The following is a 26,545-nucleotide window of genomic DNA, read 5'->3' on the forward strand; positions in this document are numbered from 1 at the left end:
TTACTGGAAGTACTTGTCTACCAAACAGCTTGAAATGAGAGTGCTGAAGAAAGGTGCTGACCACTGCATCCTGCAGGAACCTGGATCAGGTGCGCTTTGTGAGGTGAACATTGAGAAGCCTCCTAAGCCATAGATCACTATTGTGGGAGCATGAAGAAACCACTGAGAGGACTCACCCTTCCTGTATTGCTTCTGAAATAGATTCACATCGTGCCACATGCCAAGAGAAAGCAATGGAAGGACCCAGATTCATTTTTGCATGGAAGACAAAGGGTGAATTTGGAGTCAAGAATTAATAAATTGATGCCTTTCTTAATTGCTAAGGTCTATAGAACATTCTTCACACACATGAAATGCATACAGCAAAGCAATTGCAAATTTCCACGTTCCTCAAGGTATAATAACTTTTTTGCAAATGAAGAGCATCTCAGGCTCTTCTCCAGAAGAAGAAGGATAGCTGTTTTCATCACTGGTTGTATTAACAACTCTTCAAATGCAGTGATATTTTCTCTAAACATTCTGTTACTTATTTTTTTAATCAGGTTTTCATTACTCTGATAAAAATATCTGAGATAAAAAATTAAAGAAAGAAAGATATGCTCCAACTCATAATTTCAGTGATTCCAGTCCAGGATCAGCTGGTTCCACTGCTTTTTAGCTGGTTGCAATCCAGAAACATCACAGCAATGCGACAGGAGAAAGAAAAATCAAGAGAAAAGAGCTCATCCCATCTTTGCCTGAGAAACCGTCTGCTTTGTTCCTTTCCTTCCTTAATATCTCCTTTCCTTCTTACAATTTCTTCTTTCCTTCCTTCCATTTTCTTTCCTTCCTTCCTATGAATAATTTGTGATTTTATAAAATACTTTCTAGAGTCAGCATTTATAAAAGTATTGAATTACTGATACCAATAATTCTGACATCTCCAAAACATCATTCTCGTATAACTGACAAATCTTACACATTTCACATCATTCAGAAGCAGCCAACCTAGCTGAAACAGGGAACAGCTGGCTGAAGCCTGAGTGATGGTGCCAGCTGAGAGAAACTCTTTTAAAAATCTGGTTCATGTAACCTGTTGCCTCAGCATTCATTTTTAAGTGTGACAACATTTGCCTTGGAACACCAAAAATTTCCAGAATAAAAAACAGTAAAATTTACTTTTATAAAATTTGAAATTTGCAAACACAAAAATGGACATAAATTTAGTGATAAAAATAAATATGGCGTGTAGCTTGAGGAGGCTTTAGGTCTGCCTGAGATGAGCCTTGCAACCTTCGTATAATCAAGGGGCCTTTCTGCCCAAAGCAGAGAGCTACACTGCCAGAGGAGTCCCAGGAGCCCAGGACATAAGAGGCAATTTACAACATGTCCAGGGGAAGCTTAGAAAAACACTTGAAACACGGAAATATAGGAAAATTACAAAACAAAAGACAAAAATGCAATCTCATATATCCATCCCATCCCAAGAAAGCCAAGGAGCCATATACATGAAGAAAATACATGCCATATGCCTGAAATACCTGAAATAATAGTAACCAAAATAAACAAGCAACTCTGGGAAGCTTTAAAGGAATTCAAACTAGAAAAAAAAATCTCTCAGGTAGAAGAAGAAATGATAAATGAAGGACATGCTGAACATATCTAAAGAAGACACAGTTAAAAAATTGGAGGAACTAAATAAAAAGACAGAATCCCTGGATAAACAATGTAGCTAAAAACAGAATATATAAAGCAGATGCAAAGAGATATACAGGAAATCAAAAATTCCACTGAAAGTTGTAAAAACTCCTCAGTGAATGTGAAGATAGGATTTCAGACCTTGAAGACAAGATTGCAGCCAGTGAACAGGAAAAGAAAGATCTTTTAAAAATAACAAGAAATCAGGAAATAACAATTCAACATCTGCAAGATGATGCAAAGAAAAACAACATAAGGTTGATAGGGATAAATGAAAAGGAAAGGGACAACCTAAAGGATGTCAAGTGGATATTTAGAGAAGTAATAGCTGAAAATTTCCCAAATATGAGATTGGAAACTGGCATCAGGATCAATGAAGCATACAGAATACCAAATAGCCATAACCAAAATAAAACTACACCCAGACATATAATAATCACCATCCCAGAAATTGAACAAAAAATAGAATATCAAAAGTTGTCAGAGAGAAAAGAAAGATCACCGATAAAGGAAAACCTATCCGAACCACAGCAGACTTCTCAGAACAAACAATAAAATCAAGAAGAGCATGGAGTGAAGTATTTCAAATCCTAAAGGAAAATAATTTCCAACCTAGACTGACATACCCTGCAAAACGGTCCTTCAAAATCAGTGGTGATATCAGATATTTCCATGACAAAGAACAGTTGAAGAACTTCATAGTCACCAAGCCAACCCTGCAAAGAATACTGAAAGACAATTTAGATACACTTAGAAAAAAAACCACTAAACAAAGCAGACAACTAAACAGAACAGAAAAAGATGAAACAGCAGAAAGATAACATGTCAACAATAAACCAATATATAACAGTTACAACCATTAATGATGGTCTCAATGCACCAATTAAAAGGAACAACCTGGCAGAATGGATCATGAAACAACATCCAACCATATACTGTGTACAAGAAACTCATCTAACCCAAAAAGATACTCAGACTGAAAGTCAAAGGATGGAAAACAATAATTCATGCAACAGGAACCCCCCAAAAAACTGTGGTAGCTATTCTGTTTGCAGACAATGTGAAGATCAATGGAATAGATTAGAAGATACACCCATAACTACAAACACATTCAACCACCTTATCTTTGATAAAGGAGCCAAACATGTTCACTGGAAGAACGACAGTCTCTTTAATAAATGGTGTTGGAAAAACTGGCTCTCCATATGCTGAAAACTAAAACTAGACCCATGCATATCACAATGTACTAAAATAAAATCTAAACGGACCAAAGATCTGAACATTAAAACCGAAACACTAAATCTATTGTAAGACAAATTGGGTAAAAACCTTGAAGACATAGGAGTAGGTAGACAATTCATGAAAAGGACTCAAACCACACAGGAAATGCTTCCCAGAATCAATAACTGGGATCACCTCTTATTAAAAAGTTTCTGCATCTCAAAAGAAATCTCCAGCATAGTGAAAAGAAAACCCACAAACAGGAAAAACGTTTTAGTGAACTGTCCCTCAGACAAAGGGCTTCTGTCTAAAACATACAAAGAATTTTTAAAAATCAGACACCCACAATTCAAAGACCCAATCCAAAAATGGGCATCTAAGATGAATACAAACTTCTCAGATGAAGAAAAACAAATGGCAAATAAATAAATGAAAAAATGTTCATCATCCTTAATCATTAGAGAAATGCAAATTAAAAACACATTGAGATTTTATCTCACTCCTGAAAGAATGGCCAAGATCTAGAAAACCAACAACAACAAATGCTGGAGAGTCTGTGGGGAAAAAGGAACTCTCCTGCACTGTTGGTGGGAGTGTAGACTGGTGCAACCATTGTGGAAGTCAGAATGGAGATTTCTCAGAAAGCTGAGATTGGAAGCCCCATTTGACCCAGCTATTGCACTTCTAGGCATATACCCAGAAGAACTGAAAACATCATACCACAGTGATATATGTGCACCTATGTTTATAGCAGCACAGTTTATAATAGGCAGATCTTGGAAACAACCTGTGTCCATGAACTCAGGAATGGATAAAAAAGTTGTGGTATTTTTATGCAATGGGGTACTACTCAGCTATAAAGAATGATCACATTGAGATATTTATAAATAAATGAATGCATCTTGAGAAAATACTCATAAGTGAAATAAATCAAACTCATATGTATAACTACCGAATAGTTTCCCTAGTGTAAGAAATGATAAGAATACATAAAAGTATGTGGTAATCATGATTCCCAATTATATTGGTTTGAAGCCATATAATGTTTTCACTCATTAATTGGAATGGTTTTAATCTGGGTTGTTCGATTTCATTGTCTGTGATAGTACAAATAGCTATTTTGAAGAAAACAAGACATCAGAATAGCTGGTACTGATTTAAAATCATCTTGTTATGAAGTCAAATCAAGCTGTTGTTCGTGTGTTTCCATTGGTTTTAACATGTTGTATCTTATTATATTTTAATGTATGTGACAGTAAAAACAAAATTTTTATAGGCAAAGAGATAATATAGAAACCGTTGTTCTTTTTCTGTTAGCTGGTTCTAAATACCCTGCAACACTTTCATTCTCTTGAATGGTTTCACACTGTCTTGATATGTTTCATGCTATAGTATTCGAAGTTATACTCAAATATTTCAAGGAAAGAGACACTATGGTAACTACTATTATGTCAGGTTATCTGGTGGTGAAACACTATGATGCTTAAATTTTTCTGTTCTGACCTGTGTTGTTCTGTTGTTATGTCCTCTTTTGTCTCAATCTCCCTTTTTTTCCTTTTTTAAAAAAAAAGTTAATTTTTTTCTTATTTTTATAATTAAGGGAAAAAAATTTAAAAATAGCAGTATATATTATAATGACTTTTCTGTTTTCCTATTAACCTGATTTGAACCCCTGTATTGCTCTCCCCAGCTTGTTTTGACTGATTTTACTCTATTCCATTTTGTCTGATAGTATCAAGTTTTAAGGTATAGGCAACCACTTTGAAGGCAATAAGATTTACTATGGTGCCCCTTATAGCTTATCTTCTTCTGAAGTCCTATAAGGTCTCCAATGTTTAGATTTTATTGGTTTTATTCTGTACTGTTTTGTTCAATTATATTATACCTGATTATATAGGCAACTCTTTCTAAGATAGCAAGAGGCATAATGGTAACCATTGTTGATCACCTGGTATTCTGTTGGTACATCATGTACTAGGTCCATCCTTCTGTTCTAACTGACTGTTTTGCTTTGTCACATTTGATTTTTTTCTCTTCAAAAAAAAAGTAATAAGAACTGTGGAAGTAATAAAACCCAAAATGTGTAATTGTTATTGTTAAAAAGAGATGAAAAGAAGGTGATGTAAAGGATATAACTGCGTGTATATTTAAGTGTGAAAGATAGAAAACCATATAACCAAGTTTTTGTTGGATCACTGAACAGAATTATTTGCAATCTCACTGTTTGAATGTCCACTTTGTAGCTTTAATTTTGTAATTTGAACAACTATTTGTGATGACAATATGTAATATAGTAACTAGTGATTTCTTACTGTATATTTTTTCTTGAAATTCTGTATTACTTGTATCCTATCACTGTTTTGTTTTGTTTGCTTTTTTCTCTTTAAATTAAAAAAATAAATAAATATGGCTAGTGGTGTCCAAATATCTAATATAATCTCAAGGGTAAGTACGGCTGCTATTTTCCTCCAGTCTTTTTTTTTGTAAAATGTTGGCTGTGTCATAAGGACTCTCCTGTGCTTTCCATCAGTTGAGGCCTGCTGAAATGTCACACATTCCTTTTTAGCTTTAACCTCAGCCAAAGTGTCAAGTGAGGCAGGCAGATCTATAGCCAGCAGGAAGTAGTGTGAAGGAATAGAGAGGTTACTGTCCAGAGCAGCAAATTGTTCTCATCAGCAGACTTGCTTTACATTAGCTGGGGCAGCTGCTACAGAAGGTTGTAAAATGTATAACACAAAGATGACAAAAAATGTAGTACCAGTGGCATCTGGCACATAGTGGGACGGGCTCTGGTGAGAGCAGGTCTGGCTACAGCCTTCTTACCAAGTTTTTCATTTCATTTCTTTCTGTCTTTTTTTATTCTTTAGTTTCTTCCTGGATCAAGAGCATCCATCTCCTTCCTTCTGGTCTTCATCAGAATGCTGTTTCCCAGCCTCTGGGCTGTTTCTCTCACAGAGGCTTTTTACAACATCTTCCCAGCTCTCCACGCCCCCTGACTGATTTTATTTGAATCTGTTTTGTTTGATGGCTGTCTTGTTTAGAGTGATTTTATTCAAATCTGCTTTGTTTAATTACATCAAGTCTAAGGGTACAGGCAACTATTTTAAGACAATAAGATTCACTATGATACCCATTGTGGTTTGACTCTTTTCTTCTTTTGAAGTCCTATAATGTCCTCAATGTTCTGTTTTTATTGATTTTGTTGTATATTGCTATGTTCAATTTTATTATGCTTAATGATACTGAGGAATTCCATTGAACAAGAGACATCATGGTAACCATTGTAGAGCACCTTTTATTTTGGTTTTAGGACATGTACTATGTCCATCCTTTTGTTTTGACTGACACTATTTTGTTTTCTCTCATTTGGTTTTATTCTCTTCAAAATAAAATAAATAAATACATGTAACACTTGGACTCTGGAAGTCTTTGGCACAGTTCCCATATTCAGGTTCATCAAAGTTGCTAGCATGCCACTCGTAAAACTGTAGGAATATTGCAGAAGATGCTCGTAAATCAGTTTATGAAAATGTGCTCCAAGTTCCATAAAATTATACCCACATTTTTCCATGTATGGAATCTTTTTCTTCTCCACTTATTTTCTTACATAAGTGCAGACTTTTACACAGCCATTAGTATATTGAATTAAAATATTATTTTTGTTTTCTGGCTTAAAATATTTTTTCTTTTGTTCTGCAGCTAATATATGCTTCATCTATCCAATCATAGAATTTATTGTTCTATCGATGTCAGTGTCTAGTTTCATTTCCATACATTCAAATTTTTTTTACTGAAGTCATTCAGATAATTTAAGAGAATAACTTATTAGTGGCATGAGGTGATCATTAAATTGCTTGTCAAAAAGATGAAAAAGAGTGTTGCCCTGTTGCACAACATCCAAAAAAATACAGATTTCCATTCCTAGAATCTGAGGAAGGAATTCTAGCAAGTAATATTTCAAAGCATAACCTATATCTTCAATACATAAAGTAGGCATGGTGGTGCACACATATATCTCAGCACTCAAGAGCCTCAGGCAGGAGGACTGCTGCAAGCTCAAGGCCGGGCTGGGCTACATAGTGAGCTCAAGGCCATTCTGAACTGCATAGCAAGACATTATATAGGTTCAATACATAAAAATTCAACAGGAATAGTAAAAATCTAAAGGTATTCCTTGGCAAACCAGAAAGCCTATGACATCTTTCAAAGACTCATTTGGTTTCATGTAAAAGATTAACCACAACTTCTTGGGAAAGGAAAGTTTCCCATAAGTGTCAGTACTAGATCCAAGCTGTGACTTGGTAACTGTCTAATTCTCTCTTTCAAATATTGAATACCTCCTGTGCCAACTCTCTTTTGATGAGTTTTTGAATCATAATATGGTTGTGGGATCATAACACTTTTACTTTTCAAATAACCAGTCTTTACCTCAATATACTTCTCCAAACAGGAAGTGAAAATGGATTTGATAAGCTTAGATAAGAAAGTCTGTTTAACACACCTTTGATGAGCAGAGAAAACACCAATACACCAGGCAGGCAGTGCCCCCAAGCGCACGCCAACACACACATGGAAGGGTCTGAGGCAGCAACAGGGAGCCAGCAGCTCAGCTCAAGAGGACACTAACAGACAGGCCCAGTCCCCACATCCACAGGCAAAGAATAGCTCTGTACCAGCACAAATCCCATGGCTACGTGACTGTACTATGGCAGCACATTTCTGGGATGTGACTTTGACTTTGACAGAATCACAGAACTGTAAGCACCAGAGGTATTTTATTCTCCCTGCATTATCTGACTGGCTATCTTATTCCTGTCTGCTTTTATTTTGTTGTGTTCTGTTTTGTATTTTGTGGTCATTTTTTGTTTTGAATTTTTTCTTTCTTTTTTTATTTTTCTCTTTTTTATTCTTTCTTCCACTTTTTTTACTGCTTAGGTTTATTACATTTTGTTTTTGTTTTCTTCTACTGATCCTCTTTCTTTCTTCAACAGCCCCTTGAATTTATACTCCCGTGTGATTATAAAGCAGTGTTGCTGCTGCTTCACTCATTTGGAGATGTCACCTTTTCTTCGAGCTCTAATGAACTCATGAAACAGTTGTCATTCTAAATCATGGTATTCAGATTTAACTTCTGAAAACTTATCAAAAGTTGATTCTGGATCCTTAGTTGCAACTCCTGAATGATTTCTGTTGCTTCGTTTATCTTTTTAAAATTTGTAAAATATCAGATTTCAATTCTCCATCTAGAAACGCATTAAAGTATTCACCAGGTTCCGAGCCTCTACTGCCCATCATCTCGGTGTGCTTACTCCTTCCAGCTGGTCTCAAGGCAATAGGTTTTGGTTGCAACACAACTGACTACATATCTAGCTTTTGGAAATGTTGGTAGGCAACTTTATTGCTTTTCTGAAGCACTTGTACTTTCTTGGCAAATGTTTTGCTAATTTCTCTGTATTTTTTTGAATACTTTCATCCATGGAGTTCTTGAATATGATTTGTAAATTTTTCTAGAAATCTTTTATAATCAAATCTTCAGGTCCACCTCTAGAACCCATTCCTTGAGTTCTTTGTACATGATGCACAGTATAGTCCTCTGCCACAGAAGGCTTCTAGAAAAAGTAAGCCATTGTCATCTCCTGGCTGGCTGAGAGGCTCCCTCTGCACCAGGCACCTTCTCCTCTTCACATGCTGCACCTCAGTGGTTCCACCCATGGGACAAGGCTCAGGTGGTCTCACAGGTTCACCAGTTCTTACAAAGCTCAGGTGGGACAGGAGAATGGCCAGGAAGCAAAGCCATGGATGCCTGGCAGTTGTTTGCACTGTGGCAAGATTATTGTTCTTTAAAATTGCTTTCCCTACCCACTTTCTGCACATCAATAAAAACTTTAGGATCTGTTTCTAGTTTTTCATAGTTTTCGAACCAGGGATATAGCTCAGTGGCACAGTGCCTCCCTGGCAAGGCAAATGTGAGGTCATAAGTTTGATTCCTGGTACACACACACACACACACACACACACACACACACACACACACAAAACAACAAACAAAAAATCAAATTTTAATTTAAATTTATTAAATCTATAGATCATTTCCAGTACTGACATCTTTATACAATCTAATATTCCAGATAATTCACATTGTATATTTTATTCAGTTGTCTTAGTTATAAATAAGACTTCTACAAATATTCTGTACACATCCTTTGGAATTTTTAAAATTATTTTTTGAGAGGAAAATATCTAAGAATACACTTGCTGCACTATGTAGATCAGGTATTTTAAATATGATTCAATGTAATTGTATCATTTTATACTCATAACAATAATGCATTAAGTATTTACATATTCACCAAGATTTGGTGTAGTGTTTTTTTTTAATTTTAGCCATAGGTATAAAATTGTTATCCTACTATGGTTTTGAGGGGTAACATGCAATCATCTCATACATGGGTACAATGTGCCATGATCAAATCAGGGTGATTAACATTTCATTCTACTCAGTCATTTGTCATTACAAAAGGCTTGGAATCTTCAAACTTTTCTGATTATTTTCAAATAAAAAGTAAAAAAAAAAAGCAGGGGAAATGAGAATATAGTTCAGTATGAAAGCTCTGGAGTCAGTCTCTGGTACAAGGAAAAGAGAAAGAGAGACAGAGACCAAGAACAAGACCGAGACAGAAAGAGAATAGAAAGGAAAAGAGAGGAAAGAAGATAAAAGAGGAAAAAAATAAAGGAAGCAAGGAAGAAAAGAAAAAAGAGAAAAGAATTTTTTTAAAAAAGGAAGACAAGAGCTAGAATTTCTGGCACATTGTATAAAACCATAATGGCAGTGGAGCTTCGAGATACAGTGACAAAAGCATAGACTTCAGAATACACAACACACATTCCAGTGCCATATGTGGTGGTTTAGGTACAAAATGTTCACCCAAACTCTTGTGTGTTCAGAGGTTTGGAAAGTCATTGTTTATGGGGTGCATCTATATGTAGCATGGGCAGCTGCTAGGAAGGCAGGGATATGTCCATTATCTTTGCTATTTTCACAGAAACCAGGATCTGTCTGTGTAGCTTCTTAACAGTGAATCCAGATTTTAAACAGATGCTAATCTCAGTTTCTGTATGCTTTACTGTCTATTTGTAGTTTTTTTGCGTTTTAAAGTGTCTCTCTGTTCAATTGTCAATGCTGACATTGATATTTATAAGTACCTCCCTTTTCTTGCTCATGAAATTTTCTTTTTTTCATGTAAATGTGAAAATGGACTCAAAAGCCCACAAAGAATCTAGGACTCTGCAATTGGTCCTGCCAGAACATTCAGGTAATAGGGCCCTCCCACTACATCATTGGGACCAATCACCTAATAGGACACCAACTATAACACATGCAAAGGCCAGAGGAGACGAGTGAGATGAGAGAGTTCAAAATATGAGCAAATAGGTGACAATTTAGGTAAACCAGCTTTGTGCTTGGGGGAGCAAGATACACTTAATTCTAGCATATGGGTGGGGCCACCTCCTTTTTTTAAAATTAAATTAAATTTTGTTTTATTTTTGCTTTCATAATGTTTTCTACATTTTATTTTCTTTTTTCTCAATTTTTTTTCTGTTTTCTTTCTTTTATTCTCCTTTTTAAATCACAGAAAACTAATCCAACCCCCAACCCAGGGAACAAGTTCAGATAATCCCTCAAATACTCTTTGATTTCTTCTTTTCTACGTGGTTCTCTAGTTCCCTAAAATTTGCATGATCACCCTTAGTCCTCTAGTCTTGACTCTGCTTTCATTTCAGTTATCTAAGATTCCTCACCATGTAGTACAACCATTCTACCAAGAAGAGATACTTGCACACAAACATAGAAATTAAATAACACTGTCATAAACAACCAAGGGGTCACAGATGAAATTCAGAAAGAAATTGAAAAACATCCATAACTAAATGACAATGCACATGCAACATATTTGAATTTATGGGACAAAATGAAAGCAGGCCTAAGAGGGAAATTTATAAGGAAAACAGAATGAGCAAAAGTGAATACATAATGCTGCACCTCAATCTTCCAAAAACTGAAGAACACGTCAATTCAAAAGCTTGCACAGTGGAGGAACACAAAGGAAAAGAACACAAATTAATATAGTGGAGACTAAAAAAACAGTACAACGAGTTGATGAACTGAAGATCTGACTTTTTGAAAGAATAAGCAAAATTAATAAACTCCCAGCCAACCTTATCAAAAAAGGAAACAAAAAACCCAAATCATGTACTGAAGAATGAAAATGGTGAAAATACTAGAGATCCTGTAAAAATTCAGATCATCAATAGCTATTTCAAAAACTTTTGTTCTCATAAAGTGGAAAACACAGAAGAAATGGACAGATTCCTATGAATGTGTGAATTATCGAAAGCTGAATCAAGATTGTATAAAAATTCTGAATATCCCAATAACAGTTAATGAAATTAAAAGTGTCATTACAAACTTGCATACAAAGAAAAGTCCAGATCCTGATGGATTCACTGGTAAATACTATGATAAGATTACAGAAGATTTAATGCAAATGTGCCTCAAACATTTTAATGAAGTTGAAAAAGAAGCACACTAACTCATCCATGGAGGCAAGTATTAGTCTGAGAACAAAACCAGAGAAAGACTCACCTAAAGAAGAGAACTACAAACCAAACTCCCTAAAAAAATAGATGCAAAAATTCTCAACAAGCTAATAGAAAATAGAATTCAAAAAATCATCAAGAAGATTGCACTATGACCAAGTGAGATTCATCCCAGGAATGCAGGGATGGCTCAATATACACAAATCAATAAACATAATACACTATATCAACAAAACTAAAGACAAAAATCAATCTGAATAGATGCAAAAGAAAGAAGCTTTCGATAAATTCTAACACTCACTCTTGATAAGAATAAAACTGAAATTTGAAATAGATGGGCTTTATCTCAGTCTGATAAATATGATCAGTGACATACCAACAGCTAACACCAAACTACGTGAGTGAAAACTAAAAATTTTCACTCTAAAATCAGGAATTACACAAGGTTGTTCATTATTGCCACTCCTATTTGATATAGTTCTGAAATGTTGCCCAGAGCAATTAGACAAGAAAGAAATAAAAAGAGTAAGGATAGGAAATGAATAATTTATCATTATTTGCAGATGATATGATGCTCTACATAGAGGAGCTCAAAAACTCCACCAAAAAAATTCTGGATTTTTGTTACTCAAGAAATAGAATGAGAATGTAAATCACTTAGAGTTATATTAAATGCCAAGATCCAAGTTAATATTGTCACCTTGACAAGGTTAAGAGACCCCTAGAGAGGTCCTGGGATAGTGGGGCTACCAACACGTTCATAGCTGAATGTGCTCTTGGGAGAGTACATTTGAAGGAGCTACATTCCTGGGGCTGCACATTTAAAGGAGATAGCTCTCACTAATAGATCATAGGATAAAATATTAGATAGTAATGTAACAAAATAATAACAGCTATCCTATCACTTTATTGTTGCTAGGACACATCTGGCATTCACAGTTTTAAAAAGGAGAGGATTGTTTTGACTGATGTTGTTCATCACCTGGTCAGCTGAATTTGAAGTAAATATTCATAGTGGAAGGGTATGGCAGAGAAAATTTGTTCATGTCATGGTGGCCAGGAAGTATAAAGGAAAGGAGGGAAGGAGAGAAAGATATCCTCACAGGTCACACCCTCAGTAACTCACCTCTTAAAACTACCTCTTAAAAACAAGTCAACTACAACACATGCATAATCCACCACATTCCAAATACAGGGAGTTTTGAGAGCCATTTTAAATCTAAATCATAACATGGCACACCTGGTCCCCAAAGACTCATGTCCATTTCTCCATGCAAAATGTATTTAGCTCGTGCCTGACAATCACTCATACTAGTTTCAGCATATATGAAATATCCAAGTCCAAACTCCCCTCTCAGACTCAAGGCTAGCTCTTTTGTATCAGTGCCTTCAAAAAATTAAAAACATGTAATATACCACCAACATATAATAGTACAAAATAAATGTTCTTATTTGGAAAGGAAGAAATATGGAGGAAGGGAGAGAGAAATCAGACCAAAACAAGACCAGATCCCAGCAGAGAAAACAATAAATGTGGCTTTGTGCCCAGAAACCAGGACAGGTTGTGGTGAAATATGAACTTCAGATGTCTTGGGCACAGTGTCTAATGGCATTGTAGATTATAATCCTTATAGTCTCTCTCATAGGTTGGCTCTGCTCACTGCTTTTCTCAGACATTTCACATTCCTGTTCTTTAATTTCCTGGGATCTTCACTGCACTTTTAGCTTTAGTCTCACTTCTAGCTTTCGATTTCAGACTCACTATTTTATATGCTGCCCTCTCAGGGAACACTGGGCACACTGGACACGCTGCCCAGCCTCCAAGAACTTCTTCTGGATTCTGAGGAAAGCCTTCCTGACTCCACAACTCTTACATTATGCATGCTTCTAAAATTGTTGCCATTCAACCTAGGATTCTTTTGCTTAATTCAGATGGAAATCACAAGTCAGAACTCTGCTAGCAATTGTGCTTTTGCTGGATAATACCAGGTAATGCTGATGCAGCCAGGCTGGCATTCAATACTTTTGTCTGAAGCAGCCAGGCTGTTATTCAATGCTTTTGATGGCCATCACCATCTGATGTCAGCTAGTACTAGACACTTTAGGTTGACCAAGAAGTGCTTGGACTGTGACACAGCCCAATGTCAGGTTGTGCTGGACACTGTAAGTTGACTATGCCAGCTTGTGATTATGTGCTGTTGGCATTCATTGGCTCCTGATTTCTGAAGATCTTTGGATTTAACAGCTCAGGGTGTTTATTCAACTTTCTTTGGAATTAGACTGCTCTGTCCACATTACCCAACAAATGAATCATGAGCAGGTTTACAAGAAAATTACAGTGAGACTATTTTAACAGGGTGGATGCTGCAGCACAGCGGTCTAGTGTCCAGGAAGCAGCCCTTGTAGACTAAAACTCATCAAGTGCCTTGGAGTGCTACTTATGTAGCAGCATATTTTAACAGGCATATTTTAAGAGAGTGAGGGCCGAAAGCAGGGAATCTGCTGGCAGGCATGCTGCAAATGTTGGATATGCAAACAAGAGGCCCAGATCTCTCCCTTCCTGAACTTAGCCAACATTGGTGCCCTCTTCATTCTTTCACAATGCAACCATACTGGCTGAAATGGCACTGTAGGGGAGGAACTCCATGATGGCTGGCAGCACTCATGGAGTGGGATATGGCAATTTGTTAGGCAGGAATAACACTACCAGATAGCCAGAGAGGACATCAAAGCAAACTTTCCTAGTCCTTTGGGGTGCAGTGATTAACAGTCATGACAGTTATGGGCCCAGCCATTCAACTTCTCCAACAGCAGGGGAAAAATGAAAGAGCTTGGGGCTTCTTGTCCATTTCAAAACCACTATCACATGGATGATAACATCCACAATTGGATAAGGAGTATCTTGGAGCAAAACCATGACAGTCTCTAGTGCCTCTAAAGCTGAACATTGTGAAAGGAATCTCAGAGAATCAATGACTAAGGTAAACTTTCTGTAGCAGGAGGCCCAGGAAATCTCTTCTCAAAGCAAAATCTTTCAAAATAGTTCACCTTTACTCTTTTATACTTTTAATCTTATGAAGGTTGGAGTCTTACTGATTCCTAAGAGGCCCTTAAGTCATTTTTCTTATTTTTCTGATACACAGTATAGCACTTGACTTTTTAAATGTTAATCATTTCAGCACCCAAACTCTTTAAGGAACAAAATTATAGACACTTCCTTTCTGTCCAAGTTTTAGATCATCGGCATTTGTGTTTTGCTCATATTTGTCACTATGCATCCTGTAAAAAGCTGCCAGAAGTACACATGCTACAGTCTGAACATTGAACACTCTTGAAATTTCTCCCAGTGAATTAGTCTACTGGTCATAGTCTCCATTTCCTTCAAAATCTTGGGGCATGAACAAATGCAGACAAATTTTTATTGGCCAGAGCATAACATGTATGGATTTGAGTCCTACTGTCAATAGAGCTCTTTTACCCAACTGAAAATCATGGAGCCTAGGTTTTACCATGTGAATATCCACCAGCATTTTAATCTGTGGAGTTCTGACCAGAAGCTCCCATTGAGCTCAAAATATAGCAATCCAGAGCTTCTCTAGCTCACCTCTCAAAATCTTTTCAAATTCCACACATGAGCCAGTTTCAAGGGTTTCTAAAACTTATGGTCATAATCAATGACCAAAGTTATATTAACAAAAGTTTTTTCCTCTTTGTTTTTAGATTTTTTCACTTATTAATCCAATCAACAAATATTACAGAACACTACACCAGATCATAGGAAGGTTAATTTTGACAACACTTGAAACATCTTTTTTCACATTTGCAGTTATGTGTTCACCGCTGCTTAAAGTTTTGCTTTGTTTTGTTGCTTTTTGTGGTGCTGGGTTCAAATCCAGATCTTGTGCATGCAAGGTAAGAACTCTAGTACTGATATATACTAACAATTCATGAAGTTTAAAGATTTTGAACTGTGTTGCCTTATTTTTACAATCATCACCATAGGTGTAAATCAGGTCAGGCATTATTAATTGTTAATTGTAAGTCATTATGGGTTACAGAATTTTCAGTCCTAAATTCATGGCTCATTATTCAAACTCTCTGGGAACTGTCAGTGTTACCACTAATGATAAGCTGAACTACCAGTGTTACCATTAATGATGAGCTGATGTATAATCATGCCAGGATCCAAACTCCAAACATTCTGATACAATTGATCTTGGATGAGCCTTAGTCACATCAGCTGATCAGAATATTCAACCAGATTGAGAATTAATGGTACATAAATGTTGTAGGAGCCTAGACAATATTTTTCCTTGGCTAAGGAATAATGCCTATATATGATCTATGGGCCCATAAAAACAGGGAACTGAATCTTTCTTTCTTGGAAAACACAAAAGTCTTTTCCTCACATTTATCAAAGTTAGGAGACCATCAGGCACTTCCCTATGATTCTGAATTCATACTGTAAACTGAGACAAAGTCTGATCCTCTGGGATGACCAAGGTCCAGCTGCACTGGAAGGGAAGATCACTGCAAAAATAAGTGCACATTTTTGGTAGACTCCTAACACATTGGAAAATCTGCTAGACACACACCAAGTGACCTCGTACTACCATCAGGGAAACTTACTTTCCACAGGCAGCCAATGTGGGCTGGGAGAAACAGTAACACATACCCCTGCATGCCTGCTGCCATCAAGGAAGTCCAAGTGCCCCATGAAAGCTCAGACAAGAATCAACTCCTCCTACACACCCACAAGCATCAAGAGGACATTAGTGTAGCTGCATGGATCTGAAGAAGCCTACCCTGCACCCAACCACCTCTCCAGCAGCAGAGGTTCAGAGACATTCAAGCATCTGGCCCATTCCTCTATGGTCTCAGAATGACAACCAATGCAAGAAGCACCTAAGACACCAAAACTGGTTTGTCCAGGAAAAAATGTCAAAACGGAGTAGTAAAAGGCAATCTCAAACCGCCAACCCACACAGAAGAAGTCTGGGAGACACAGACATGAAATAAATTATAATTCACATACTTGATATTTCTGGGTTTCAGAACTGAAGAAACAACTTCATGAGGATATAAAAGTAATCATATCAGAAATAAAATCTCAGGTAAAAGAAGAAATCACAACAAAATTTAAAAATTGATGAGTGTATCTAAAGTAGACATAGATTTAAAAAGATGAGCATAGGAAAATGATATAAATCTTAAGCGAACAATATAGGAGAAGATTATAGTGTGTCAAATGGTCTCAAATAGATATATAAAGGAAACCAACTTATTGTTTGTTCAAAACAAAACTCTTCTCCAAGTGACTACAGCCATTGAAAGCTGACAAAACCACTTGAAAGATAATGAAGACAAACTTGCAGACCTTGAAGACAGCATTGCAGCTAATAACCATGAAAGGAAAGATCTCTTGAAAATAACAAGAAACCAGGAACTAGTTCAATGTCTGCAATAAAAGGCAATAAAATAATTTAATAATGACATATGTCAGAGCAAAACCAGGGCTCAAAACAAATAACATAAAAAGACTATTTGCAGGAGAAATAGCTGAAGAATTCCCAAACATGGAAAAAGGACCTGACATATACATAAATGAAAATATAGAACTCCAAACAGCCATATTCAAAATAAATCTACATCCAGACATATAAAAATGAAGATCCCAGAAACCCAGCACAAGAACAGATTAAAGGCCACTAGACAATACAAAAACAGATCAACTATAAAAGAAAACCAGGCCGAATGATAGCAAACTTCTCAACATGAACCATCAAGTAAACAAGAGATTGGTATGAAGTGTTTCAAATCCTTAAAGAAAACAACTTTCAACCCACACTGATGTACCCTGTGAGATTGTCTATCAAAATCAATGGATAAATAAGTTACTTCCATGATAAGGAACAAGTGAAGGAATTTATGGTCACCAAAGCAACCTTACAAAAAGTGCTGAAGGATATTTTAGGAACAAATAGAGATGGACTATCATTCCAGGAACAGAAGCTGAGGGGATCTCTGAGCAGGGCAGGTAATCGAATGGAAGGTGAAAGTGGGAAGACAATAGCAGGAGGACAGCATGGCAGAGATGAGCCAGTGAATGTCAGTCATAACCATTAATGTAGATGGCATTATTTCACCAATAAAAATAAGCACACTCAGAGTGGATCAGGAAACAGGACCCATCAATATGCAGTACTCAAGAAACACAATTGACTCAAAAAGAAATTCATGGACAGAAGGTAGGAAAAGAAAATACAGTGCTCAAAGTGACAGGGACTTTTAAAAAGGCATGGGTAGCTTGCCCATTAAGCATAAAATAGACAAGAAAGGTATGGTATTTTTGTACCATGAAAAGCCAGTCACCTATAAAAAAAGGATAATCTCAAGGCTTTTATAGATAAAGGAATGCATCTTGAGATCATGCTCATGGGTGATATGTTTCAGACTCACATTGTTAAACACTGTGTAGTCTCCCTAGTATAAAATACAGAAGGGGTTAGTGAGATCAATAATGTACAATAGATACTGTGAAAGAGAAGGAGAGGAAATGTCTAAAAAGGTGGCAACCACTGTTAATTTCATATTATCTTGTTGTTATGGATTAAAAACTGGTGATCAGCCTAACAACAGCTGAATTAAATTGGCATGGTCCTGAGTGTAGATGGCCCACCTGAGGAAAGTTGCGAGCATGAAAGGAGATGTGAAAAAAGGTGTGTGGGTTTTCCTAAGTGTTGCTGTTGTTTGGAGCCCTTGGTTCTCCTGGAGGAGCGTGTCATGCTGTCTTCCATGATATGAATTTGGTCATTATCATTAGAAGAGCTTGGGATCTCACTGCTGAGACTAGCTATAGTTCACTGTCGGGGAGCTTTGGTCCTTACATTGAGCATTGCTTCCTGGCTCTGGAGGGGAAGAAGTGTCCTGTCTAATCTCCAGCAGTTTTTTATGCCAGATTCCTGACATATACTCAACATTTCTCATTGTTGGAGGTGCTTGGAACCTCACTGTCAGCAAGGATGGCTGGGGTACTTTGGGGGGAGCCCTGGTACCTATTTTTAGCATTGCTTCTTGGCTCCAGTATAGGCCCTCATCCTACTGGCACAGATTTTTCAACCCACTGGCAAGGACTTTCTGGTTTCTACCACTGACCTTTGGGCCTTCCCAGTATAGATCCATAAAACAGACTTGCACAAGTCATTGCCATGAGTTCTAGCCCTCTAATTGGACTTGTGAGAGGCCTTGACATGGACTCTAGGTCTTCATCTGGACTCCTGCAGGACATTGCTGTAGGACCAGGCCCTTGGTTGGATATCCTAGATCTTTAGTGGTGTGGACAGACTTCTTGAACTTTCTTATATTTAACTCTGGGTGACCATCATAAAATCATATTATAAATTTGGTGCCCTGTATATAATCATTGTCCTTGCAACTGCTGTCTACAACACTTGTTTTGAAGTCCTGTATGATTTTCATTGTTATTTTTTTTTACTTGGTTTCATTGTTTTATTAGATTCTATTATGTCTCATGGTATGCACCGATAGTGTGAAGATAACAAGATACATTATGCTTGCCATTGTTGATTTCTTATTATCTTGTTGTAAAATTCTGTATCACTGTCATTATTTACAATGGTTTTAATTCTATTTTATTTTGGGTTACTTTTATTATGCTGGATTATATGGGCTGCTATTTTGAAGATAACAAGAGGCATTATGGTAGCCATTGGTGATTTCCTATTCTCTTGTTTGGGACTCCTGTACCACTCTCACTATTTTGTTTTGATTGGATTTATTCTGTTTTATTTTGTTTGATTTTATATTCTTTAAAATAAAAATTCGATAACACAGTGGAAAGCCATACGCAAGTATAACAAAGAACATAATATTAAGACTTCGTCTTAGGAAGCCAACTAGCCAGCCTTTCTAGTAAGCCACTCAAGCAATGATGAGGCCTTTGGGAACAGGAAGAGATAAACAGGGTGAGGCCAAAAGTCTAATGGCTAATATTGATCACAAATTATAAAAGAAGAACAGGATTGCATTAATAACGAAAATAACTAGATCAATTAGAGTTAAAACATAAATAAGGTTAATATCAACTGTTTTACATAAAATGGTTCAGAAAATAAGCATGTAATTTTGCTAAATATACTTTACTTGCATGTCATTAACAGAATAGCAAATAGAAACATTTGTCCATGATCTGGCCAAGATCTCCAACTGCCTGGATGAGGGATATGGTGAAAGGATGAAAGAACAGACAGAGACAAATTTAGTAACATACAAGAGGGGGACTGGGAGAACAATTCCCTCAGACTTTCTGGTTTCTACCACTGACTTTTGGCCTTCCCAGCATAGATCCATAAAACAGACTTGCACAAGTCATTGCCAGGAGTTCTAGCCATCTAGTTGGACTCGTGAGAGGCCTTGACTTTAGGTCTTCATCTAGACTCTTGCAGGACATTGCTCTAGGCAATGACAAAGAGACCTGAAACTAACCACTATTTATTGGGTGCACTCAATAACCAGAGGGAGTACTGAGTGACTCAGAGAGCAGACAGGCGGTGATCTCATGCTGATGAGGATTCTTATGTTGATGAGGATGGCAGGAGGTTCACAGTGTTCTTGCAATAGCAGGAGGGGAGACATGGCAGACTAATAGTTTGTCCTTTCCCTTAGGTGAAATTTTTTTATCACTACTTGGTTTCCAAGGAATCAGGAGGTCTTCAGCTGATGTAATCATGTGTTAGAACATCACAGCATAATGGGCCTCAACTCTGACCAGAGGCACAGGAGGTTATGTTTCTGTGTACCATAGCCAGCTGCATTGCAAGAGCTTGGCCTTAGAGGATCTATAAACACAATTTAATTATGAAATGATTTCCTCACAAAATTATGTGCAATGGCTCTGAACAGTCACTGTCATTACTAAGGGACAAAATCAGCAATCCTAGGTCACTGAATATGCCCCTATGATAATAATTCAAGTCACATGGGAGATTGAAGCATCCAAGCAATTCAGCCCCAGCGTGGACAGCAATGGGAGGCTCCATCATAGCTCCAGTTGAGATCTCGACGTAGTTGAGGGACCACTGTGTTGGAAAACAGCCTTGTCCCTGGTTGCAACTAATTCCATAAAATGCTGTCCTCCTTGTTCCCATCTTGCAGATTTTTAATGAATCCAGTATCATCTGTAATAAATAATAAATAAAAACAAAAATTAAAAGTGCTGGAGACAGACAATTGTTCTTCTAAATTGATGCAAAAATAGAAAAATTATGGTACAATTGAAAAGATTCAGCACCTCAAGGAGGGCAAGAAAGCAGAGAAGCAGCACAGGTTGATGAAAAGGTTTATTCGGGAACAACACAAATATAAAATAATACATTCATAAAACCACTTACCTGTGTAAAAGCAAACATTTGAGTGCAGGATATGTTTTGTCTCTCCATACATATTTACAGGGGCAATTAGAAGAGAAAAAAAGGATTTGCAAAAGCACTCATAAAATTAAAACAGGTTTTATAAAAGTTAAAAAATTTGAAATCCTCAGGTTAGGTTATACAATTAGATGAAAGACAGTCAAAACATTAGTTCTAACGTTAATAAAGAAACATATCAGATATTAGCCATGATTTATCTATGCCACAAGTTTGCAAAGCATTTGAATATTTTACTGTTTTCCTATACCATCCAGCTACTAATTGTATTTTCGAATCAGTTCATAATACACTTATTAAAAGTAAAAACCTCTATATTGAAAAGAATATTACTTGACACAGAAACCAGATATCCTTCAAAGAAAGAAATTTGAATGTCACACAAAAGTCTACACTAGAAACTTGGCATCTCCCTAAGACATCCCTGACTTTCAAAGAGAGTTCATCCAAAAGTATTCTAATACTTAGTGGCTCTTCTTTAAATTACTGGGTCACTTTGAAGTTGATTTTCCCTCAGACTATATTAAAATGTTCATGTCTTAAAAACAATGCGAAAACTCTTAATTTAAAGTTGATTATGGCAGGCTGTGCGCCCAGCCCTAGTCCCAGGTTTGTGCACGGGCTGCAGGTGCCTCAGGAGCTCTGTGTGCTTGCTGCACAGAAGTAGGAGGCTGAGTCTCCAGGATGGGCAGCTGTGATGTTCAGGGAGAGATGTTGATCCTTTTTATTCAAAAAGACAATGAATCTTCCATCTTGTTTGTTGGCTGTATTTGATAAAATATATATGAGCAACTGGAGACCTGCACCAGGCTCTTGTTTATACCAGTAGAAATAAGAGGAAGCGCTGTCCGTGTAAGTGCAGTTGAGAACAGAACTATCTCCCTCCAAGACACTTTTGAAAGATGGATGCTGCTCCACCTGCTCGCCTCCACTCAAACCTGAGCAAAAGGAAAAGTCAGACAATCACCAGTCATCCTTCTCCAGATTTCGCAGGGTTCCCTATAATCAATTTTACTCAACCTGGAAAGGCCAGACTCATCCCAGGATTACGAAGAATATTACTAAACACCTTATTTCCTAAAGCTCTCAACTCACTGAGCAACTGCAGCCACAGGCACAGGAACCAAGGAGCAGTGGGTGTCTTCATTGTCCTCTCCAGGAGGGCTGCGACCTTCAGCCAGGAGAGATGCTTCTGCTATCAGGTTTTCTCTTCCTCTTCTCCAGAGAACAGCAGGTTTTTAAGCTGTCTACAGAATACACTTCTTCTGTACCCTGCTCTTAAGAATTCAACCACAAAGTCGGTTACATATTCTGCATCAAGAGAGATGCTCTGCCATCTTGTGGCCAGATCCTCAATTGCTAAGGCAATTCACGTTCTCTTTTATGCTGTAGCTGTGAGACTCTGATACACAAAATAGCCTAAGGTCAAAAAAAAGTTAAGTCCCAATTTTTTCTCCAATGAGAAATAATGTAGGCCAGCAGACAGCAGGCATCTTAACAAATGTTCAGTTGAAAGTTGTGTCTCATCTTCTCAGCATACTACTGATTTGTTTTAGTTGACTTTAATATTTTAGCTTTTCCAGGCTTATGCAACAAAATTAGTGCTATGATTGAGGCTGCCAAGCAACTGAAAGTGAAACTCTGCCTCTCCATCCTTCTCCTTGTTATGAAATTGCCCAGAGAATCAATCAGCCAAATCAACCAGGGAGGGGAACTCTCTCTTCAAGTGACATTTAACCCCAAAAACCTGAGTGAAGGACAGATGCTCACTAGATATGTCAGGTACACACTATGTCAGACTCTTCTCACCAAATCTGGTCTTGTGCCTGACCTGCCACTCCAAGGAAATGGACAGTTCAGGGATGGAAACACAATGTTCTTTAATAAAGGTTAAGATAAAGAAGAGGAGAGACAAACTTTCCCATGAGAAAGTAGTATTAGTCCACCCAAAGAAGCAAGTTAGGCCTTAAATTGTGATGGGAATTCTGACATAAACTTTAAGATCTTTTTCTAAGAACAGATGGTCTAAAGACTTGACTATTGGCTTACTTAGGGTTAAGGTTACACAATTACAAAATAATACCATGTAGTAGAATTTTCCCACTTGTGCCTAGACCACTGTTAACTCAAATTTGAGATGCACAAACTTTTTGCATGATTTTATTGTATGTGCTCAAATCACTGTGTAGATATTCTCCTGTGATTATTCTCTTGCTGAGTCCTTTCTCATTTGTTTTAACATCTTGGATCTTCCTGATTCATTACAGCAGAAATGACTCTGGGCAAAGCTAAAGTCAATGCCTCTGAGTGGCACATCACTCAGCCATAAGAAACTGACGGAGTACCTAGCCCAACTGTTAGAAGCAAAAATCTCCTGCAAGTGATTAGAGCCAATGAAGCCTGAGGATATTTAGAAAATTAATGTATTTTTTCATTCATATTATACTCATACATTTCAAGGTTGTGATTATGCAAAGTCACTTTCCTAATATAGAAATATATGTACATATGATAGACACATGTACACTTACATACATTAAATACATTTAAATTTTGTATTTTAAATATTTTCATTCTTTCACTCATTCTTCATAGAATATAACTGTCAAATCTTTTACAGTGATATTTTTGGCTGTCTTTCTCATGTACCTTTCTTGACACTGGAGGTCAATATGTGTATAGAATTCAAAACTGAATACATTTGAAAGTGACTTAACAATGGTACTCAGTTCTACATATTCATTAAAATCTGAGACTAAGTATTCATACAACAAATGCTCAGTCATGTGACTTTGTCATAGTTCTTAGGTCCTTATCAAAAACAGTGCTATGGAACTGCTCTTTTTTTCTCACACTGCATTGATCTCACTTTGCATGAGTATTGCTCACTTTGTTTTTAATTTTCCCCACATTTTCCCTGTGATCACTGTTGTCTTTCAGTCTGTGTGTGATATTCTTTATATTTATATGTATATAGGATACTGAGTGTGGTTTTTGTTATTGATACAAAGTAGACAGTTCATCTCAGTGATAATGACAGTGTTAAATAAAGCTTGGCTACCCTAGTGTTCAATGTGAACTGTTCGTTTACATGGAGGGTGAGAATGTTTGAGCTCAGTTTGCCTCTCCCTCAGCAGTTCTCAGGATGCATTGACTGGTGGGCACAGACCACACACAGTGGGGGCTGCTGGTGCATATCCACACTGTGGGACAAGCACAATAATATAGAGCCCAAAAAACTTGATGGTCTGTATTCAATGAAAGTCAGCGAAGAACAGGAGAGAGAGAAAACCATGAGACAACACACTCTCAAGGCTTGCTCTGCCACTCCCATCCATTTTCAGCAGCTCTCCATTCCTGTGCAAAGCAGACTGGGTCCCCACCTCCTAGGGCAGGCTTGTGCAAACTCAGTTCCCTCACCTGGTTGAAGAGTGGAGGGAGTGTTGGCTAGGTGTTCAGCAGGAGAAAGTTTGGAAACATTAGTTATTTCTATAAGGAAAACAAAAGAACTTACAGTTCAAATTTGTCATGATAATTACATCACCATCAAGTATCACATAAAACATACAAAGAGAGAAAATTACAGTGAGCTGTAATGTCTGCTCTTGTCATGGAGAGAGAATGAATATGTGACCATTAAAGCAGTCAACTCGGTTGGCTTGGGAGCTGCCAAGGAAATCAATCAAGCACACTTTTCAGTGCCTGGTGTATCATGGGGGCAGGACTCTGAGGTCTATGTCTCAGACCTGGAATCTGCTCCTCTGTCACCATTCCCCTCTCTTCTTCCGAGCTACCACGGGATAAACGTCTTTGCACTGCCTCTTCCAGAATGAGCCTAGTTAACCCTTTTCTCCTTTCAGTTGTATTAGGAACTGTGTTCCAGCAATGGGAAAACTGTCTAATACAGGATCTTCACCACATGTAATTTTAAAATGAGGGGTAAACCAGGCATGATGGTGCACAGCTGTAATCTGAGTACTCGGGACACAAGCAGAAGGATTGCTGTGAGTTCAAGGCCAGCCTGAACTACAAGGCCAGTCTCTGTCTCAAAACAAACAAACACGAAATGTAAAGAGTTATCCCCGGTTTGAGGCTGAGGAGAAGTTTCCACAAAATTTAAATTGAGACGTTAAGGACTGCCAATATGATTTAGAGTAAATATTTACCATGCAACTCTACAACTCTAATCACAAAACTTTTATTTTCCTTTTCATCTCTTTCTCCTTCTTCTCCTTCTTTATCCTCTTTGTCTTTTCCTTCTCTTTTTTCTTCCTCCTCTTTTCTTTCTTATTCTTCCTTTATTTTTACCAGTTTCCTCTTCTTTCTCTTCTTCCTTCCTCTCTTGATCCTCCTCTTTCTCGTCTGCCTTTCTGCTCCTCTTCCACGTTCTCCTTTTTCTCCACATCCTTACTCTCCTCTTTCTCTTGCTCCTTCTCCTCTTCTTTTCATACTTCTCCTCCTGTGGCTCCTCGTTCTTCTCCGTTTGTGGAGCTAAGGGTTGAACGCAGGGCCTCACACATGCTAAGCCCACACTGTTCTACTGAGTCAGATCCTCAGCCTTACTGCGTGATTTATTATTAAGCCAATTTGTAAGCTGATCTGACTCAGTGGGAGAAGACCACAACATGTTTGGACCTCTTCCACCATTCCATATCCAGGATTCTCGACCTCACTCTCATTCTCTTGTGTAAATCCGAGTTGCTCCACAGTGCCAATTTCAACTTCAATATTAAGATGATCCCTTTTTTGATTATTAAAAAGCCCCATATACCTAAATCAGAACATTGACCTTTCATTCAATTCCAAGCATTTTTCTTTCCCACAAATGATTAAATGCCTTTACCTGCCAGGAAAGAAAGACAGACTTCTAAAAATACTTTTGGCAAACTGTAAAAATTTCAGTGCCACAGAAGGTTTATGAGCACCCTCCGAGTAAATCCTTTGACATCTGGAATTTAAAGCTCTCTGAAAAATGCTGCCTCTTAACCTCATTGCTTTAAGACCTGGTTTCAAGGCCTTGTTGCAACATGGTCTTCAGTCAGTTTTTAATTTTGTTACTTCCTTCTTAATTAACAGAGGAATCCAAGAATCTGCATACATTTGGAAAAAGCTTGCAATATGATCAAAGATCAATACATAAACATTTTTTCATAAATCAGGCACATACATAAGTATCACATTGTTAGTCAGATATGAGAGATCAAAAAGGAAAATACGCTTCAAAATGTATAATAAATATTGAGAAATAGAAAGAAAATGCTAAACTAGGAAGGGGATCAATGGAGAGGGAGGAATAAAAAGAAAGAAGAAAAAAGAAAAAATGGAATAGAGGGAAAAATTAGACACAAAGCTTTTATAAATTAGAAGGAAAGGCAAGTTCAGTGCAAGGGAATGCACAGGGTGACAAAGGAGCCATCAAAACAGATCGTGGATGTGATCATTATATACATTTAACACTTACCACTAGAATTAAGTATAAAAGTATACAGACACGGATTCACCCAGAAAAAAAAAAAAACTACAGACCAGTTTCCCTAATGATCATAGATACAAACATTTTTAATAAGATATTGACAAACAGAATGCAGCAAAGCATCAAGAAG

At 37.2% G+C, this 26,545-nt stretch overlaps 1 pseudogene; it reads right to left on the reverse strand.

Annotated features, from left to right (window-relative positions):
- LOC100714871 (exocyst complex component 5-like) lies at positions 1-25,709 on the reverse strand (annotated as a pseudogene).
- Between the last annotated feature and the right edge of the window lie 836 nt (positions 25,710-26,545).

This window comes from Cavia porcellus, unplaced genomic scaffold (genome assembly GCF_034190915.1).
Source record: "Cavia porcellus strain 051 isolate PalLab524CR breed Dunkin Hartley unplaced genomic scaffold, mCavPor4.1 scaffold_26, whole genome shotgun sequence".
NCBI lineage: Eukaryota > Metazoa > Chordata > Mammalia > Rodentia > Caviidae > Cavia > Cavia porcellus.